Below are 21,739 nucleotides of genomic sequence, written 5' to 3'. Positions count from 1 at the left end.
TCACAATTAGATAGCATGTCTTGCTTATTCAACCCGGAAAAGATTCCTGAGATGGTGGTAAATCAGTTTCACAAGCTGATTTAGTATGAGTCTCAGCACATAATTTCCCCCGTCCACACACACATATTTATATAGTAGTTTTCATACTGAATAAATCTCACAGCACTTTATATGGTACAGTATATAGAGCAATCACTTCACCAACCACTGAAATGTAACCATCTCAAGGGTGGAAAGCAGGAACTATATAACATTGCACACACACACGCACACACACACAAAAGACACATAATTTTAAGAAGTTTGAGGCCCATAAACCACATTATTATACAACTCTTCCACAGGGGGCAGCAGCTTCTTTCTCTTCCCCATGCACATACAAGGCATGTACTCAACAAGCAGAGCCACATAAGGACTCTCTCACAACAGCAATAGCTGCAGCAGGTAAACATGCTCTTCCCCATCCTTTTGTGTAAAGAAAAGTGTAATGTTATTAGGATGAAATAGCAATGGTAAGATTTTGCGGATGTCCAGTATGCATTAGGTGTTTACAGAAGGCTAGTGTTTCCAAGCAAATTCAGTCTGAGTTGGGTGTTAGTGTAGTTGAAAGTGAGTGCCATCTCTCCTGTCAAATCTGACTCTTGATTTTATTTATTTACTAACTAAATGTTGCATGATGTGAAAATGGAACAGAGCCAAAGATGGAGCAATTGCTAAGGAAGTTAATGGATTTTTTTTTATTTGTTTTAAAGAACAGAGCAGGCAATGATGATGTAGCAGGCCCAACTGTGTTGAACGTTTACAGATCTTTTACACAGGAGAAAGAAAGGACACTGAGGATTTGGGGTAGAGTAAGAATAACTTCAGATGTAATGTAATGATTACAGCTGAATCCCAGAAAAAATATTTTAAAAATTGTGAGACCTTTGTTTTTCGTCTTTATCTGAAAGGGAAAGGCAACAAAATTTATAGTTAAACGGCAAGGTACACGAATGTATATAAATTGTACACATGCTATCCTTTAAAGTATAGGAATCCAGACCATGTTAAACTGATAGTGAGAACCATAATATATGAAAGTTAAAAATGTAAGAAGGAAAGGGAAAACTTGTAGAGCGAATAACAAAAAAAGCAAACAAGAAGTTATTTAAATATATCAGTAGGAGGAAGCCTGCAAGTGTGTCTCTTTGTTGTTTGGGCTACCAGGTAGCAATCAAAGAACAGGCTAAACTATTTCTTTGCATCAGCCTTCACAACAATTTTGTGGAGATACCTTCCACAATTACTTTTTATAAGCAACAAGGATGAGGCACTGTTAGAGTTAGTGGTGTTAAGAGGAGATGTTTAAACAAAAAATAAGACAACAAGGCCCAGGACCTTGAAACAAGTCATCAGCATTCATCAAATAATTCTGAGGAACTTAAGCATGAAGTGGCAGAGGTAACAAGAACAAAAAGAAGTAATCTATTTCTAAAATCCACTACATAGGAGTACTGGGATAGGCAATGTAGTCCCTATTTTGATAAAGAACATTGGGAATTACAGACTAGTGAACCTTACTTCAGCACCAAGTAAATAGGCTGAAACAAATCCTGAAGATACAGTAAACTTCTAATACGACACTTATATGAATGTGATTAGATAGTGACAAAACAGCATGTCATATTTGTATGGACACTATTTTCTTTCAATCTATTGCAATTCTTGAGAGTCAATAAAGTTTAAAAGCAGATAAAGGACAATGGATAGATATCATTCATTTGGACTTTTTATAACGTGTTGATGAAGTCTCTAACAGGAGTCTATTAAAGAAATTAAGTAGTCACTGGGTAAGAGGCAAAGTCCTGTCAAAGCCATGTATATGGATTATGAGAATATTCTCTGTTGCTATAACAGGGATTGAAAAAACAAAACACCCTAAGTTTAAAAGGCAAATAAGGCCTCATGCTTCAAACATGAGTCAAGCTCTTTCTGATGGGCATTAGGAAGAAACTTTCCTGATGGGAAGTTTATTCCATAATTGACTGGCCTTAAATAGGTTAATTTGGGGAAATATTGCTCTCCCTACCAACTTAAATTTGTTGAGTGAAGGAAATGAATATATCTAAAATTCCAGGATAGCAAGTCTCTAAGTGTAAGAGATCAAGGAGAGAGTCTTAATTGATGTTCATTCTCTTCTCATTTTGTCTTTCATGTTTCTCCTATTTATTTATTTCTGCACATCATGTATAGCAAAGAAAACTACAGTTCAAATAGTTCACAATAATGTACAAAAAGGTTTAGGGCTACAGCAAAGGGGGAATCTCAGCCCACAAAAACTGCAAGGTTTTGCCCTATCATGAGCCCAAGACCCCAACACCAGAATCCCAGGTCTCTGACCTCTGGGAGCCATTCATTTTATTCTCTTAACCACATTGGAAAATGGCCCCTTATAGGAAGGAGGGTGCCAGGACTTAGCTGAGTCCTGGGAATAGGCTGAGAGCCTACCCAATGTTATGGGTTATATGGTAAGGAGCCTTGTAAACCCCACAATGGAACCAATTAAATGCCTGATATAGGCGATCATGAGTGATGCGTGGGTAAAACCCCTCCCTTGTGTTAAAAGTTCAATGAAAGTGGTGGCTGTTGCTTAATTCCATGCATAAATCAGTCCTCATTTTGTTGCTGTCACTGTGCCCTCATCAAAGATATAGGATTTGATTTCTAGAGGTGCTTAGTACACATACTCCAGATTATATCAAATAGGAGCTTGCACAGTATCTCTGCAAATCACCCATACCGTGACTAAAAAGAAGATGGGGAAAAGATTAAGATCCATGTAATTAAATATAGAAGTACTACAGACATTCCATCCACTTACTCTGTCTTTTGATAATCAGTTAATCATATATAGTACACAGAAAAACAAAGTTCATACACTCTGAAAGATGATTACTTCTGTCCAAATTTGCTAATTCACTCACACTGTATATCATTTATTTACAAGAAGGTTTTCCAATTTTGTAGTAATAATATTGTAGTCAATCTAAATACATATTATAATAATTATAATTATAGTTATAACTATAATAAGATTATAGTCAATCTAAATACATCCAAGCCTAAAAGCTTATATTTTAATCAGATGGATCTTTCTAAATATGCATAATTTGTGATCTCTATCTAGATCAATGCTGAGAGTTATTTCTTACAATTTCATCCTACTTGGTGGCTGGCAACTTTGGGGCCTCGAGGTAGGGGAAGGTGGAATGACTGGATTTGTTTGAGCTTGCAGTCATGACACCTTATTGAAGTATTAGCATTGGAGTAGTAGCTCATACTGCATTTTATCACGTCTTTTTTCATCTGATCTAGTATTCTGATCCCCGCTTCAAACTTGTCTTGTCTTTCTACTGTAGTTGTATTTTTATTGATGTATGTATAGATTACAAAAAAACCAAAATAAAACAAAAAACACCTCTTTAAAAGAATATTAAGATTGCAAAGTCAAGGTCTCAAAGGAAAGGAAATGATTTAAGGTTACTTCTGAAAGGCTGGTCCCAAGTCTCTCAAGCTGGGTACTGAGAAAATGAGGAGCTCAGCGTTAGTGTAATAGTAAATACACATCTTCCAACTTCTGCAATACATGAGGGCAGGGGTGCTACAGACAACAGCCTCATTCACTACACAATCCTGATTCATTCGCTGAATACAATCTATTGTGTAGATTGAATGATGTATGTTTCCCATGAAAAATGTAAGATTGTGTCAAAATTCATATGCCCAAAGAAACAAAATTAAGATTTTCAAGCAGCATTAATTCTGGCATTTTCTAACCGTTGAGTGCTTGAATGTTAAGATTCCAGAGTCTTTTAATGTAAGTATTAGAGCTGAGTGGAGGATGAAAATTCCACTCTGCGAAGGATTTCGAGATTTCAAAATTCAAAACATGGATTGCATTCCTTATTTGTAGTAGCTATTTCCAGTAATATGAGCTGTTTATATTATGTTTTGAAATCTTGGAATAATAGATTCAGTTCTAAAACTATTCTTTCTATCCATTCCAGCCATTAGAAATTCTTACTGTCCACTTTCAGAGCTGGGATTTTATTTGTGTATATATATTTTTAAGCAAAGGAATGATTATGTATGTGGGGGGGAAGAGGATGGGTATTTTCATTTTGTTGTTGTTGTTTTGGTTGAGGTTAGGTTAGTTTAGGTTAGGTTATCTTATAGTTTATGAAAGCCTTTGGCATTTTTTTCTAATGACTATTTTCCAGATAATTAAATTCCGTCTAGTAAGTAAAGGTGAAGCAAATATCAATTCAGAGGTGATGTGGGGGACCACTAGTCACTGGAGATTTTCCATGAGTTCTTATTCCTAGGGCTGAAGCATAAAGATCAATTACCAACTCAAAAATGGAATTGAGAAACGTGTTTTTTCTCCAAAATGTCCAGACAATTTAATTTTGCAGACAATTAAGAAGGAAACTAAAAATCTTAAACTGTAGCTAGCCGTTTTCAGAAAATTTGTTTATTAGAAACACTTTGACTAATTTATTTTTGGACTTTGCTACCTAGAAGCAGGTGGAAATATAGTTGGACAAACATCCGTTTGTAACTTAATTAAAAAAAAAACAAAAAAACCCCAACATTGCAGCTATTAAATATCACTGAAAGGCAGAGTTAGAATAGAAAATACTTTAATATCTGTAGGGTTGTTTGATTTGCAGTGACTCATTCTGAACAGATTCATGCAGATGGATAACATGACACTCCCATAACGAAATTCCCTATATTGACGTCCTGTAAGGTTTCATCTTCATTTTAATGTTATTTTGCTTCCCTTTAGAGCTTTGAATGAATGTCTCCCAATGTACTGGACCCATCTTTTTTTACCACACTTCCCTAATCATGCATTAAGATTTCTGTGCTCCCAGAAACTTTTTGCCTGTCTGCCTGCTTTTAGGAGCTGGTTCTAGTATCAGACCTTGCACACCTCCTCAATTATCATCTTTACCACCAAGGTCCAAACCAACATAGCCAAACTCGTGCATTAAGAAATCACGAGTCAGGCTATAAAAAAACATGAGATTTCAAAAATAATAATGTGGAGGTTCTTTTTATTTGTCTTCTGGTTTTTTGAGCCTTGAACTTTTTTCTGCAGATATGGGGCCTTGCAACTTTCTTTTTTTTTCAGAAATGGGAGCCGAGATTTCCCTCAATTACTGACTCCTGTTCTATATTCGTTCTTATTCTGCCCTCATCTCTGTAGTATCAAAGCACTTTTCAGGAGTACAGTAAGCAACATGACTAGTATCAGTCACATATGGTTTGGGGGCGGGGTTTCTACCCTTCTTCTGCAGTAGAGAAATTGTGTGTGTAGTGCAGTATTTAGTGTTTGTAGGTTTTATTTTTAGTATCAACAAATATATAGCAACATATTAGAGAAGGCAAGGATGAAGATGTGTGCCTTGCACTTGGAATGGATGTTGGTGATTTTCTTGGTTCTCTTTAGTTCCTGTGGAGTTTGTTTTATAGTTTCACACCAGGCCCTGGGAAACCTCTGTCTCTTGCTTCATCTTCGGATAGAAAGTTGCATTGTGCCTGAGGAGTGGAGTTGTTGAACATGGTCCTCTTCTCAGAGGTTTAAGTGATATTTCTGATATTCTTGGCTTGGCCGTTGAGCACGTTAAAGATAAGGATCAAGACCTTGAACTTGATTCTATATTCTATAGGAAGCCAGCGTAGAGAGTAAATAACAGGTCTGATGTGCTTGCAGTAGCCCATGTTGATGGGCAAATACACTGCAACATTCTGAACTTGTTGCAGTTTCCGAATGGCTGATGACTTTATGCCCTGATATATTGTAATGCTATAGTCCAGCATTTCTCAAACTGTAGGTCGGGACCCCAAAGTGGGTTGTGAGCCCATTTTAAAGGGGTCACCAGGGCTCGCTTAGATTTGCTGGGGCTCAGGGTCAAAGCCCAAGCCCTACTGCTCGGGGCCAAAGCCAAACCAGAGGGTTACGGCTTTGGTTCCATCCAGGGTGGTGGAGCTTGGGCTTTGCCATCCCCACCCTCCCAGGCAGGGGATGCTCGGCCAGGCTCAGGCTTTGGTCCCTGCTCCTGGGGTCGTGTAGTAATTTTTGTTGTCAGAAGGGGATCATGGTGCAATGACGTTTTAGAACCCCTGCTTTAGTCCATCTGGGAGATAACAAAAACATGTACAACTGAGACCAGGATGTTGTCCATCAGGTTGGAATGGAGTTTCCTAGCCAGCTAGAGATGGTAGAAAGTGTTATTCGAAAGTATTATACTGCAGACTAATCTGACCACTTGTGGGTATGTCATCAACTGTCATGGCTGTAAATTGCATAACTTTCACTTTGCTCAGTTTCTGCTTCAACCAGACATTCTTCATCCATGACCTATTTATGGGTTTGAGAAAAACACCAAATATCGCGGGACTCATGATAAAATCATGAAACTTGGCAACGCTGCTCCAACAATAGGCAGTGGCTTAAAACCACTGTCAAGCCCTAAGTATGATATGAGGCAGAATACTGCATGACACAAGATTCTCACATCAGACTTCCAGGACAGTACAGTTTTCTTTTCTTTGTTTTCATATGTATTCATGCATTAGATCTTTGATGTAGCTGCTTAGGTTATAATAGCAAAAAAATGGGGCCATTGCAAAGGAAACAAATGCTGTAATCGTTTCAGGCTTGAATAGTCACCTTGTAGGGAGCAATGCTAGAGTGCTTTGAATTGCTCAGGAGCTAGGAGAGGCCATGCATCCATTGCTGCACCAGCCTGCTCTGCAGGCTATTGTGCATGTGTGGGGAGTGAGGAGAACCAGGGCCCAGCTTCCTTCCCACTCTTGCTCCCTTTTTTTGTCATGTTGTGCATACCCAGGAGAATAGGTATACAGCAGTCCTTGTACTCCCTGGAATGCAAGGACTGGAATTCTGTGTGGCATTAAATAGGCATGTTTTGATGGTGGGGACAGGGTCCTTTTCCCCTTTCCCCCCTACAAAATACATACACTGAATACCAACAAAAGAGCTAGGATGAAATGGACCTCGTCTCCTAGAAAAGTTTTTCAGATATGCTTTTTATTGTGTTAATATGTTACCCAGAATATCAGTGAAATTGAGACAACCAAGAATAAAATGTTGTGTTGATATGAATGAAAATGGGAGCCTGTCTCTGAATACACAGACTAATAAAAGGACAGATAGGGCAATTTGAATAGTATATTGACAGGAAGTGGCTAAAGCCAGCTGGTGCTGTACCTGTTTACTTGGGGAAAAATTAATGTAGAGGATCAAGCTTGATATTGTCATAACCTTCCTATATTTCTGGGTACAAACAAAACTTTTATTTTTTGTTGTTACTTTTATTGTCAATTAAGTGAAGTTTCCAGTCCTCTCTAATCTCCACAAGTATTTGAATCTTTTTCAGAGTTTGTGTGATTTTATCTCTGGCACCTTTGGAAATCAATTAATACCACTAAAATGTATGATGGGTACGACATTGATAATCATTGAAAGTTTGTCCCTTAAGTTCTTTACTACTGACATGCTTAGTGTTTTATATGTAAAACTTTCAATTAGTAGGCCAAATTGTGCCCTACCTTACACCCACATAATTTCTTTGGGCCGAAGTGGGCAAAAATTGGGATGGAATTGTTCTCAGTGTGTGTGTGTGTGTGTAAAAATTTCCACCACTTACAGTATTCAGAGCTGTTTCTGCTGCTTTCTGTATATCACACTTACAAATTCTACCCCATGGATTAACATTGGCAGATACAGATACATTATGCATGCTTTTATCAGTTGAGATTGAAAAAGGCTTTGAGTAAATTGTAATTTTGTTTATAACTCAATAATACAATATATCAACTTGTGAACAATAAAATAAAATATTTATATTTTTCCAGACTCTGATCTGAAATCAAGTTTTTAAATTGAGTACCAATGGAACAAAAAGACAGATTCATAACTTTGCCAGAATAGTTATAACATTACAATCCAGCAGAAGGAAGGTCAGGTTAGTTTTAAAACGTTTTTAAGGCATCATTAATTTATAAGTAAAGGTGAGCTTTCAAAATGAGGTAAAATCAGAACTCTGTTCTCAGCTTCAAGCAAAAAACATTAAAACTGCAGTCCTTCAAACTGTTCATGGGACAAGCAATATTTCAGGCTCTCTACAAACTCTGATAGATGTCTCTGCATTGGTTATACTTGGATCATGTTTGAAGGTTTTCTTTACAAACAACAGCTAGAGACTTACTTAGGGTATGTCTACACTACGAAATTAGGTCAAATTTATAGAAGTCTTTTTTTAGAAATTGTTTTTATATAGTCGAGTGTGTGTGTCCCCACAGAAAATGCTCTAAGTGCATTAAGCGCATTAACTCGGTGGAGTGCTTCCACAGTACCGAGGCTAGAGTCAACTTCCGGAGCGTTGCACTGTGGGTAGCTATCCCACAGTTCCCGCAGTCTCCGCTGCCCATTGGAATTCTGGGTTGAGATCCCAATGCCTGATGGGGCAAAAAACATTGTTGCAGGTGGTTCTGGGTACATGTCGTCAGGCTCTCCCTCCGTCCCTCCCTCTGTGAAAGCAACAGCAGACAATCGTTTCATGCCTTTTTTCCTGAGTTACCTGTGCAGACGCCATACCACGGCAAGCATGGAGCCCACTCAGCTCACTGTCACCGTATGTCTCCTGGGTGCTGGCAGACGTGGTACTGCATTGCTACACAGCAGCAGCAACCCATTGCCTTGTGGCAGCAGACTGTGCAATAGGCCTGAAAACCATCCTCATCATGACCGAGGTGCTCCTGGCGCCTCGGTATGGTCGGTCAGGAGCGCCTGGGCAGACATGGGTGCAGGGACTAAATTAGGAGTAGCTCGACCAGGTCATTCTCTTTAGTCCTGCAGGCAGTCCTATTGTACCATCTTATGGTGAGCAGGCAGGAGATGAGGATGGCTAGCAGTCCTATTGCACCATCCTCTGCTGAGCAGCCAGGAGATGTGGATGGCTTGCAGTCCTATTGCACTGTCTGCTGCCAGCCAAAGGTGTAAAAGATAGATGGAGTGGATCAAAACAAGAAATAGACCAGATTTGTTTTGTATTCATTTGCTCCCCACTCCCTCCCTCCGTGAAATCAACGGCTGACAATCGTTTTGGTGAGGTCTGTCAGGGGCACCTTGAAAACTTTAATGGAGATTCAGTCCTGCCTGAAATACCAGAGGGAGGGATAGCTTAGTGGGTTGAGCATTGGCCTGCTAAACCCAGGGTTTTGAGTTCAATCCTTGATGTAAAGCCACCCCCTTCGTTGATTTTAATTCCCTGTAAACCAACCCTGTAAGCCATGTCATCAGTTTCCCCTCCCTCCGTCAGAGCAACGGCAGACAATCGTTCTGCGCCTTTTTTCTGTGCAGACGCCATACCATGGCAAGCATGGAGCCCGCTCAGATCACTTTGGCAATTAGGAGCACATTAAACACCACACACATTATCCAGCAGTATATGCAGCACCAGAACCTGGCAAAGTGAAACCGGGCGAGCAGGCAATGTCAGCGCGGTGATGAGAGTGATGAGGACATGGACACTTCTCTAAAAGGACGGGCCCTGGCAATGCGGGCATCATGGTGCTAATGGGGCAGGTTCATGCAGTGGAATGCCAATTCTGGGCCCGGGAAACAAGCACAGACTGGTGGGACTGCATAGCGTTGTGGGTCTGGGACGATTCCCAGTGGCTGCAAAACTTTCGCATGCGTAAGGGCACTTTCATGGAACTTTGTGACTTGCTTTCCCCTGCCCTGAAGTGCATGAATACCAAGATAAGAGCAGCCCTCACAGTTGAGAAGCGAGTGTCAATAGCCCTGTGGAAGCTTGCAATGCCAGACAGCTACTGGTCAGTCGGGAATCAATCTGCAGTGGGCAAATCTACTGTGGGGGCTGCTGTGATGCAAGTAGCCAACGCAATCAAAGATCTGCTGATATCAAGGGTAGTGACTCTGGGAAATGTGCAGGTCATAGTGGATGGCTTTGCTGCAATGGGATTCCCTAACTGTGGTGGGGCCATAGACAGAACCCATATCCCTATCTTGGCACCGGAGCACCAAGCCAGCGAGTACATAAACCGCAAGGGGTACTTTTCAATAGTGCTGCAAGCACTGGTGGATCACAAGGGACGTTTCACCAACATCAACGTGGGGTGGCCGGGAGAGGTACATGACACTCGCATCTTCAGGAACTCTGGTCTGTTTCAAAAGCTGCAGGAAGGGACTTTATTCCCAGACCAGAAAATAACCGTTGGGGATGTTGAAATGCCTTTAGTTATCCTTGGGGACCCAGCCTACCCCTTAATGCCATGGCTCATGAAGCCATACAAATGCAGACTGGACAGTAGTCAGGAGCTGTTCAACTACAGGCTGAGCAAGTGCAGAATGGTGGTAGAATGTGCATTTGGATGTTTAAAAGCACGCTGGCACAGTTTACTCAGCGAAACCAATATTCTCAATGTTATTACTGCTTGCTGTGTGCTCCACAATATCTGTGAGAGTAAGGGGGAGACGTTTATGGCGGGGTGGGAGGTTAAGGCAAGTCGCCTGGCCACTGGTTGCGCACAGCCAGACACCAGGGTGGTTAGAAGAGCACAGAAGGGCGCGGTGCACATCAGAGAAGCTTTGAAAACCAGTTTCATGACTGGCCAGGCTACGGTGTGAAAGTTCTGTTTGTTTCTCCTTGATGAACCCCCCCACCTCTCGGTTCACTTTGCTTCCCTGTAAGCTAACCACCCTCCCCTCCTCCCTTCGATCACCGCTTGCAGAGGCAATAAAGTCATTGTTGCTTCACATTCATGCATTCTTTATTAATTCATCACACAAATAGGGGGATGACTACCAAGGTAGCCCAGGAGGGGTGGTGGAGGAGGGAAGGACAAGGCCACACAGCACTTTAAATGTTTAAAACTTTAAAACTTATTGAATGCCAGCCTTCTGTTGCTTGGGCAATCCTCTGGCGTGGAGTGGCTGGGTGGCCAGAGACCCCCACACCACATTCTTGGGCGTCTGGGTGAGGAGGCTATGGAACTTGGGGAGGAGGGCGGTTGGTTACACAGGGGCTGTAGCGGTGGTCTGTGCTCCAGCTGCCTTTCCTGCAGCTCAACCGTATGCTGGAGCATATTAGTTTGATTCTCCAGCAGCCTCAGCATTGAATCCTGCCTCCTCTCATCATGCTGCCACCACCTTTTAGCTTCAGCCCTCTCTTCAGCCCACCACTTACTCTCTTCAGCCTGCCACCTCTCCTCCCGGTCATATTGTGCTTTCCTGCACTCTGACATTGTCTGCCTCTACGCATTCGTCTGTGCTTTGTCAGTGTGGGAGGACAGCATGAGCTCAGAGAACATTTCATCGTGAGTGCATTTTTTTCGCCTTCTAATCTTCACTAGCCTCTGGGAAGGAGAAGATCCTGTGATCCTTGAAACACATGCAACTGGTGGAGAAAAAAAAAGGGACAGTGGTATTTAAAAAGACACATTTTATAGAACAATGGGTACACGCTTTCACGGTAAACCTTGCTGTTAACATTACATACATAGCACATCTGCTTTCATTCCAAGGTCGCATTTTGCCTCCCCGCACCACGTGGCTAGCCCCTCCCCCATCCCCATGGCTAACAGCGGGGAACATTTCTGTTCAGCCACAAGCAAACAGCCAGCAGGAACGGGAACCTCTGAATGTCCCCTTAAGAAAAGCACCCTATTTCAACCAAAAAGAAAAGGAGTACTTGTGGCACCTTAGAGACTAACCAATTTATTTGAGCATAAGCTTTCGTGAGCTATAGCTCACTTCATCGGATGCATACCGTGGAAAGTGTAGAAGATCTTTTTATACACACAAAGCATGAAAAAATACCTCCCCCCACCCCACTCTCCTGCTGGTAATAGCGTATCTAAAGTGACCAGTCTCCTTACAATGTGCATGATAATCACCTATTTCAACCAGGTGACCATGAATGACATCACTCTCCTGAGGATCACACAGAGAGATAAAGAACTGATGTTGTTTGAACGCCAGCAAACATACACTGCAATGCTTTGTTCTACAATGATTCCCGAGTACGTGCTACTGGCCTGGAGTGGTAAAGTGTCCTACCATGGTGGACGGAATGAGGCTGCCCTCTCCAGAAACCTTTTGCAAAGGCTTTGGGAGTACATCCAGGAGAGCCGTGAATGCCAGGGCAAATTAATCATTAAACATGCTTGCTTTTAAACCATGTATAGTATTTTAAAAGGTACACTCACCAGAGGTCCCTTCTCCGCCTGGCGGGTCCGGGAGGCAGCCTTGGGTGGGTTCGGGGGGTACTGGCTCCAGGTCCAGGGTGAGAAACAGTTCCTGGCTGTCGGGAAAACCGGTTTCTCCGCTTGCTTGCTGTGAGCAATCTACAACTTCATCATCATCATCTTCCTCGTCCCGAAAACCTGCTTCTGTGTTGCCTCCATCTCCATTGAAGGAGTCAAACAACATGGCTCGAATCCCCTAAAATGGCATGAATCCCCTAAAATGGCATTCAGCTCATCATAGAAGTGGTGGCTGAATCCCCTAAAATGGCATGCAGCTCATCATAGAAGTAGCATGTTTGGGGCTCTAACCCGGAGGAGCTGTTTGCCTCTCTGGTTGGCTTGCCTCAGCTCCTTAAATTTCACGAGGCACTGCTTCGGGTCCCTGTTATGGCCTCTATCCTTCATGCCCTGGGAGATTTTGACAAATGTTTTGGCTTTTCGAAAACTGGAACGGAGTTCTGATAGCACAGATTCCTCTCCCCATACAGTGGTCAGATCCCATACCTCCCAGCTCTTTTGCGATTCTGGGACTCCATCATGGTCACCTCTGCTGATGAGCTCTGCATTCACCTGCAGCTTGCCATGCTGGCCAAACAGGAAATTGAAATTCAAAAGTTCGCGGGCCTTTTTCTGTCTACCTGGCCAGTGCATTTGAGTTGAGAGTGCTATCCAGAGCGGTCACAATGGACCACTCTGGCATAGCTCCCGGAGGCCAATACCATCTAATTGCGTCCACAGTACCCCAAATTCGACCCGGCAAGGCCGATTTCAGCACTAATCCCCTTGTTGGGAGTGGAGTACGGAAATAGATTTTAAGAGCCCTTTAAGTCGAAAAAAAGGGCTTCATCATGTGGACGGGTGCAGTGTTAAATCGATTTAACGCTGCTAAATTCGACCTCAACTCCTAGTGTAGACCAAGGCTTAATGTTTTAAATTAAAAGCTGAGACTTTGGAGAACAGTTGAGATGGCTCTCCATCCTCCCGCAACTTCCATTAACTAGTCCCCCATAACTCTCCAAGGAGGTATGCCTCAGAATTGGGGAAATGCTGATAGGCAGAAAAGAGGCCCCTTATGCATATGAGCAAAATATCCCCCACAAAAAAAAAAATCTGACACCAGCGTATAACTAGATTAAATTACTTAATAGTTACCCAGCCTGCTAAAATAAGAAGTATTCTAACATAACAGAAGATTCATGTAGTTATTAAACAGTCTTTTTTGTGAGAAGTCTGAGTCCAAGAAAACTGTTTTTCTCAGATCTCAGCTTGGTCTCACATGCTTCATAATAAAGATGGATTTTTAAGCACAGGATTATTTGAATGCTTCACGCTTTGTTTTTATCTTTAAATCCTTATCTTTAAATCTTTTAAATCTTTAAATCTTTATCTTTAAATCCTTTTGAATTTTTGGTTTTTTGTAGTGGTTGCTTTTTTGGCTAAAGTCAAAAGGAAATCACACATAACCGGTAAGTTTTAACTGTGGATTTGTGTGCCTCTTTTCTGTGTGCTGTACAATGTAACTCATAATATAGTATATTCTATATAAGAAGGAGGATCCAGGGAACTACAGGCCAGTCAGCCTCACCTCAGTCCCTGGAAAAATCATGGAGGATGTCCTCAAGCAATCAATTCTGAAGCACTTGGAGGAGACGAATGTGATCAGGAACAGTCAGCATGGATTCACCAAGGGCAAGTCATGCCTGTCTAATCTAATTGCCTTCTATGATGAGATAACTGGCTCTGTGGATGAGGGGAAAGCAGTGGACGTGTTATTCCTTGACTTTAGCAAAGCTTTTGATACGGTCTCCCACAGTATTCTTGCCAGCAAGTCAAAGAAGTACAGGCTGGATGAATGGACTATAAGGTAGATTGAAAGCTGGCCAGATCGTCGGGCTCAACGGGTAGTGACCAATGGCTCCATGTCTAGTTGGCAGCCGGTATCAAGCAGAGTGCCCCAAGGGTCAGTCCTGGGGCCGTTTTTGTTCAATATCTTCATTAATGATCTGGAGGATGGTGTGGATTGCACCCTCAGCAAGTTTTCAAATGACGCTAAACTGGGAGGAGTGGTAGATATGTTGGAGGGTAGGGATAGGATACAGAAGGCCCTAGACAAATTAGAGGATTGGGCGAAAAGAAATCTAATGAGGTTCAACAAGGACAAATGCTAAGTTCTGCACTTAGGACGGAAGAATCCCATACACTGCTACAGACTAGAACCGAACGGCTAGGCAGCAGTTCTTCAGAAAACGACCTAGAAGTTACAGTGGACGAGAAGCTGGATATGAGTCAACAGTGTGCCCTTGTTGCTAAGAATGCTAACGGCATTTTGGGATGTATAAGTAGGGGCATTGCCAGCAGATTGAGGGATGTGATCGTTCCCCTTTATTTGGCATTGATGAGATATGCTAAACGTGCTTCCATGCTTCAGCCACCATTCCAGAGGACATGCTTCCATGCTGATAATGCTTGTTAAAAATATCACGCCAATTAAATTTGTGACTGTACTCCTTTGGGGGAGAATTGTATGTCTGCTGCTCTGTTTTACCTGTATTCTGCATCTATTCCATGTTATAGCAGTCTCGGATGATGACCCAGCACATGTTCGTTTTAAGAACACTTTCACAGCAGATTTGACAAAACGCAAAGAAGGTACTGATGGGAGATTTCTAAAAATAGTTACAGCACTTGACCCAAGGTTTAAGAATCTGAAGTGCCTTCCAAAATCTGAGAGAGACAAGGTGTGGAGCATGCTTTAAAAAGAGCAACACTCTAGTGCAGAAACTACAGAACCCAAACCACCAAAAAAAGAAAATGAACCTTCTGCTGGTGGTAACTGACTCAGATGCTTCAGTGCGTACTGTTTTGGATGGTTATCAAGCAGAACCCACCATCAGCATGGATGCATGTCCTTTGGAATGCTGGTTGAAACATGAAGGGACATATGAATCTTTAGCGCATCTGGCACATAAATATCTTGCAATGCCAGCTACAACAGTGCCATGCGAATGCCTATTCTCACTTTCAGGTGACATTGTAAACAAGAAGCAGGTATCATTATCGCCTGCAAATTGTAACCAACCTTGTTTGTCTGAGTGATTGGCTGACCAAGAATTAGGACTGAGTGGACTTGTAGGTTCTAAAGTTTTACATTGTTTTATTTTTGAATGCAGGTTTTTTGTATATAATTCTACATTTGTAAGTTCAACTGTCATGATACAGAGATTGCACTGCAGTACTTTTATGAGGTGAATTGAAAAATACGTTTTTTTGTTTTTTTACAGTGAAAATATTTGTAATCAAAAATAAATATAAAGTGAGCACTGTACACTTTGTATTCTATGTTATAATTGAAATCAACATATTTGAAAATATAGTAAACATCCAAAAATATTTAAAATAAATGGTATTCTATTGTTGTTTGACAGCATGATTAATCGTGATTAAATTTTAATCGTGTGATTAATCATAATTAATTTTTTAATCAACTGACAGCCCTACCCTGAATGTTTTACAGTATGCCACCATTACATTTAAAATAATTTGACAAGAAGCCATATGGACATTTGTAAAGGCTCATTTCTGCAAAATGTTGAGCATTCTAGACCTGATCCAGCAAAGTAAGCACATGCTTAATTTTAAGTATGTACAATGTCCCATTGAGTTTTTATGATTTCTTTTTTAGATTAAAGTTTTGACTGAATACCACAGCACAGTCATAAAAAGTCAGTGACACATCCTACCTAAGTCAAGCATGAGCTTATATACTTTGCTGGATCAGGTCTAGAGTGCTCAGCAGAACTAAGCTCTTACTACTGTCTGGTTTTTAATATTGTACTAATAATGATGGTACCTCCAGGGTATGTGCATAGGGAGCTGGAAAGGATGAGGAGGGCATGATCCCAAGGAGGTTACAACACCCAGGTATGTCCTGCATCCAAAATAAAAAAAAAAGTCTCAAGAATGTTTGTGAATATACTCTTTTTCTTTTTGCGAATACAGACTAACACGGCTGTTACTCTGACACCTGTGAATATTTCCCAACTGTGATCTGTAATTCATTTTAGGGGATGGCGTAATCTCCACAGCACCCCCATGAGACACAGACGGAGATGTGCTGAATAGGAATATGGATACATTGGCTTGCCTCCTAATGGTTCATTTCCAAAACCACCATTTAAAAGAAGGAACAAAGCTGAATGGATTTAGCGGAGTAAAAATCTCATTCAGATATATGCCCAGGGATAGGTAAAAATAGAACCATACTTTGTACTTTTGGCCCACAAATACTATTGACTTCAGGTTCCCCAAGAAAGTCCTAAATCATGTCTGCTGGGAAACTGGAGAGAGAAGGAAAGAAAATATTTGTAGATGTATTTAAAACTTGATTGCAAGGCAACCTCAACAATATTTAGATTTGTTGTTGGTAACCATTCCATTTTTATATTACCATGTCTTGCTTGCTGTCATATTTTCAGTAAAGCTGCTAATTTCATGTGTTTAGAAATGGCTTTGGTGTGAATTTAGGCATAAAAGTTCACAACAAGAGCAAATTGCTTTGGAAAATATAAAAAGAATCTATGTTTTATTTATAATAATCAGTTTAAAACATAATACATGCTCTGGCCCAGGAACGAAGGCTGCATTGAGGCTGCCCAAGCCGGGTGGCCCCATCCCACAAACACATGGGAGCTGCTGTTTTAACCACATATTCAATGACTTGCAGGGAACCTGACTTGATACCCTCGATCTGAACCTTGTCTTGCAACTGTACTTGGTTTTTCTGCATTCTTGCATTTAGTTTTTCTGAAGAGGGATTTGGTGTACTACTAAAACATGCCGATTTGTAACTAATGCAATTAATTAATTAATGGCATTAAACTTAACTATCCATCTGTTTAGCAAGAAGTAGACTACGTCCAAAACAGACTGAAAGAGTTACAAAAGGGGAGAGGGGTAGCTCAGTGGTTTGAGCATTGGCCTACTAAACGCAGGGTTGTGAGTTCAATTCTTGAGGGGGCCATTTAGGGATCTGGAGCAAAAATTGGGGATTGGTCCTGCTTTGAGCAGGGGATTAGACTAGATGACCTCCTGAGGTCCCTTCTTCATATTCTATGATTCAAAGGGACTCACAAAACTGGGTGACTGGGCAACAAAATGGCAGATTAAATTCAATGTTGATAAATGCAAAGCAATGCACATTGGAAAACATAAGCCCTACTATACAAAATGAGGGAGTCTGACTTAGTTGTTACCACTCAAGAAAGGTCATGGATGATTCTCTGAAACTATTTGCTCAGTGTACAGTGGCAGTAAGAAAAACTAACAGAATGGTAGGAACCATTAGGAAAGGGGTAGATAATAAATCAGAAAATATTATAATGCCCCCATATAAATCCACTGCATGTCCACACCTTGAATATTGCTTGCAGTTCTGGTCATCCCATCTCAAAAAATATGTATTTGAAATGGAAATGATACAGTGAATGTCAATAGAAATGATTAAGGCTATGGATCACCTTCTGTACAAGGAGAGATTAAACAGACTGGGATTTTTCATCTTGGAAAGGAGATTACTAAAACAGGATACGATAGAGGTCTATAAAATCATGACTGGTGTGGGGAAAGGAAATGTTATTTACTCCTTCAGATAACACATGAATCAGAGGTCACCCAAAGACATTAATAGGAAGCAGGTTTAAAACAAACAAAAGGAAGTACTTCTTCACACAACACACAGTCAACCTGTGGAACTCATTGCCAGGGAATTTTGTGAAGGCGAAAAGTATAACTCGGTGCAAAAAAGAATTAGATAAATTCATGGAGGATAGGTCCATCAATGGGTATTAGTCAAGATGGTCAGGGATACAACCCCATGCTCTGGATGTCCCTATGTCTCTGACTGCCAGATGCTTGGACTAGACGACAGGAGGTGGATCATTTGATGATTGCCCTGTTCTGTTCATTCCCTCTGAAGTGCCTGGCATTGGCCACAGTCAGAGGACAGGATACTGGGTTAGATGGACCATTGGTCTGACCCAGTAATGGCATTCTTATGTCCAGTGACCTGAGTCAAATGAGCCATTGGTCACAATCCATCTCCTATTGCATGGGTGTCCATTCCGCACTAGTCTTAGCAAGGCAAGACTGATCAGGCACTGAGACAGAAATACCCTAGAGGTAACCTAAACTCCTTATTTTTGATATGCCATTTTTTTCACACATTAAGAACTGCATAGTGGCTTCAGTGGTCTTAGAACACTAAAACCTTTTGGTCACAAAGAGCTGGTCCTTTATTATCACCCTCCCCCCATTTCTTCCTCTTCTCGTTCCTTTTGCCTCCGCTTGCAGTGTGCAGTTTCTTCCCTTTGCATGCTTGCTTAGTGCATCTGTAGCACCCCTCTTCAAATACGTGGCTGAGCTGCGGCTGCTCAGTATGTGCTAGTTTACCAGTTGGGTCCCCTGACTCTTCTCTTCCACTCTTCATGCTCTATAAGCCTCTGGCTCCCTCGTTTCACTTTTTCCTCCATACTCGAACTCCCTGTTCCCACCTCTCCCTACATTGCTTGCTCAGCTTCCCCCTCATGTGTCATTGCTCCATAGCCACTATTTTTCTTCCTCTGTTAGTCGTCCTGGGGAGAGAAAAAAGAATAAGGAGTTAATACTGATATTTTTCATTTCATTTTCTTTTTACAATAAATTAAATTTTGAACTGAAACGAAAAAGAGAAATGGAAGTTTGTTATTAGATCAAATACTTTCGTTGAAATGTGTTGGGAAAGCATGGAGCATATTTTCAGTGAAAAGGTGTTTAAAATTATAAAATTACAATCTTGCGATAGAAGATGGCCCTTAAGAAGACACAAAGTATGATAAAGTTTTGAATAGGAACTTTGACAAAAACAGGATGAGTTGACTACTGCATATCATGAAGTTTAGTAATGGTGTATCAATTTATAAAGATTTGAAGTTTGCTGTGAATAAAAATGTCAGTTAATTCAAGTGATCGGCATAAGAGAGCCCTACTCTAAGTAAGTTAGAATTCCAACTTCCATGCCAGCCTTTCTTTTCAAATAGCTGGTTTAGAACTTTTCAGCAACAAATTCCTATATGGGTTGGATTTTCTGTGCTTGGTCTTAGCCTAAAGATGCACTTTTTTAAAAAAGCTTCAGTCAAATCAGTTCATCTGCTTCTGAATTAAGCAACATTGCAAACTCTGTATCAAGGAATTCACAAGCTCAAATTCAATGTTGATAAATGCAAAGCAATGCACATTGGACAACATAATCCCTACTATACAAAATGAGGGAGTCTAACTTAGTTGTTACCACTCAAGAAAGTTCATGGATAAAATAAAGATGAGTTAACATCACCTAAAGCTAAGGATGGCTCTGTTACAGCCAAAGTAACTGACAGCCTCTGGATTCTTACAATCTTCTCATGTAAAAGATGTGTTCAGTGCTCTACAAAACAGACGTCCTTTCCACAATAGGTTATACTTTGTAAATTATGCACACAAAACACCCAAGGCACCAAAAATGACTGGTATTACTTGTACTTGATTCTAAATTCAGAGTTACAGAATTAAAAAAAAAACAAAACCCCAACCCATTTCTTCCTTCAGTGTGTTAACATTAAAGCCTAATTTCAGCAAAGCAATTAAGAACATGACTAATAAACATGCATAAGTACATGTGTATTCCCTTTGAATTCAAGGGTAATTCTCATTCTTAATGTTAAGCACATAGAATCATAGAATATCAGGGTTGGAAGGGACCTCAGGAGGTCATCTAGTCCAAGCCCCTGCGCAAAGCAGGACCAATCCCCAATTAAATCATCCCAGCCCGGGCTTTGTCAAGCCTGACCTTAAAAACTTCTAAGGAAGGAGATTCTACCACATCCCTAGGTAACGCATTCCAGTGTTTCACCACCCTCCTAGTGAAAAAGTTTTTCCTAATATCCAACCTAAACCCCCCCACTGCAACTTGAGACCATTACTCCTTGTCCCGTCCTCTTCTACCACTAAGAATAGTCTAGAACCATCCTCTCTGGAATCACCTCTCAGGTAGTTGAAAGCAGCTATCAAATCCCTCCTCATTCTTCTCTTCTGCAGACTAAACAATCCCAGTTCCCTCAGCCTCTCCTCATAAGTCATGTGTTCCAGACCCCTAATCATTTTTGTTGCCCTTTGCTGGACTCTCTCCAATTTATCCACATCCTCCTTGTAGTGTGGGGCCCAAAACTGGACACAGTACTCCAGATGACGCCTCACCAGTGTCGAATAGAGGGGGACGATCACGTCCCTCAATCTGCTCGCTATGACCCTACTTATACATCCCAAAATGCCATTGGTCTTCTTGGCAACAAGGGCACACCGCTGACTCATATCCAGCTTCTCATCCACTGTCACCCCTAGGTCCTTTTCCGCAGAACTGCTGCCTAGCCATTCGGTCCCTAGTCTGTAGCTGTGCATTGGGTTCTTCCGTCCTAAGTGCAGGACCCTGCACTTATCCTTATTGAACCTCATCAGATTTCTTTTGGCCCAATCCTCCAATTTGTCTAGGTCCCTCTGTATCCTATCCCTGCCCTCCAGCATATCTACCACTCCTCCCAGTTTAGTAACATCCGCAAATTTGCTGAGAGTGCAATCCACACCATCCTCCAGATCATTTATGAAGATATTGAACAAAACCGGCCCCAGGACTGACCCCTGGGGCACTCCACTTGACACCGGCTGCCAACTAGACATGGAGCCATTGATCACTACCCGTGGAGCCCGACAATCTAGCCAACTTTCTACCCACCTTATAGTGCATTCATCCAGCCCATACTTCTTTAACTTGCTGTCAAGAATACTGTGGGAGACTGTGTCAAAAGCTTTGCTAAAGTCAAGAAACAATACATCCACTGCTTTCCCTTCATCCACAGAACCAGTAATCTCATCATAGAAGGCGATTAGATTAGTCAGGCATGACCTTCTCTTGGTGAATCCATGCTGACTGTTCCTGATCACTTTCCTCTCATGTAAGTGCTTCAAGATTGATTCTTTGAGGACCTGCTCCATGATTTTTCCGGGGACTGAGGTGAGGCTGACTGGCCTGTAGTTCCCAGGATCCTCCTTCTTCCCTTTTTTAAAGATTGGCACTACATTAGCCTTTTTCCAGTCATCGGGACTTCCCCCGTTTGCCACGAGTTTTCAAAGATAATGGCCAATGACATACTTAAAAGCTTTTTTTTAACCTGTGCTACTTGGCTTCATGGAAGAAATGTGTTGAAAGAGGTGATTTGATTGATAAGAGGTAGTTTGGCACACAAGAAATCTGATCATTAGGGGAAATATAATTTTCTTTTTTCCTGTGAGAGAATTTTGAAAATTCTTGGAGAGAAACAGACTTACATAA

The sequence above is a fragment of the Eretmochelys imbricata genome, chromosome 1, assembly GCF_965152235.1.
Source record: "Eretmochelys imbricata isolate rEreImb1 chromosome 1, rEreImb1.hap1, whole genome shotgun sequence".
Classification (NCBI taxonomy): Eukaryota; Metazoa; Chordata; order Testudines; family Cheloniidae; genus Eretmochelys; species Eretmochelys imbricata.
The sequence above is the reverse complement of the archived record's forward strand: the minus strand, read 5'-3'. Positions refer to the sequence as shown.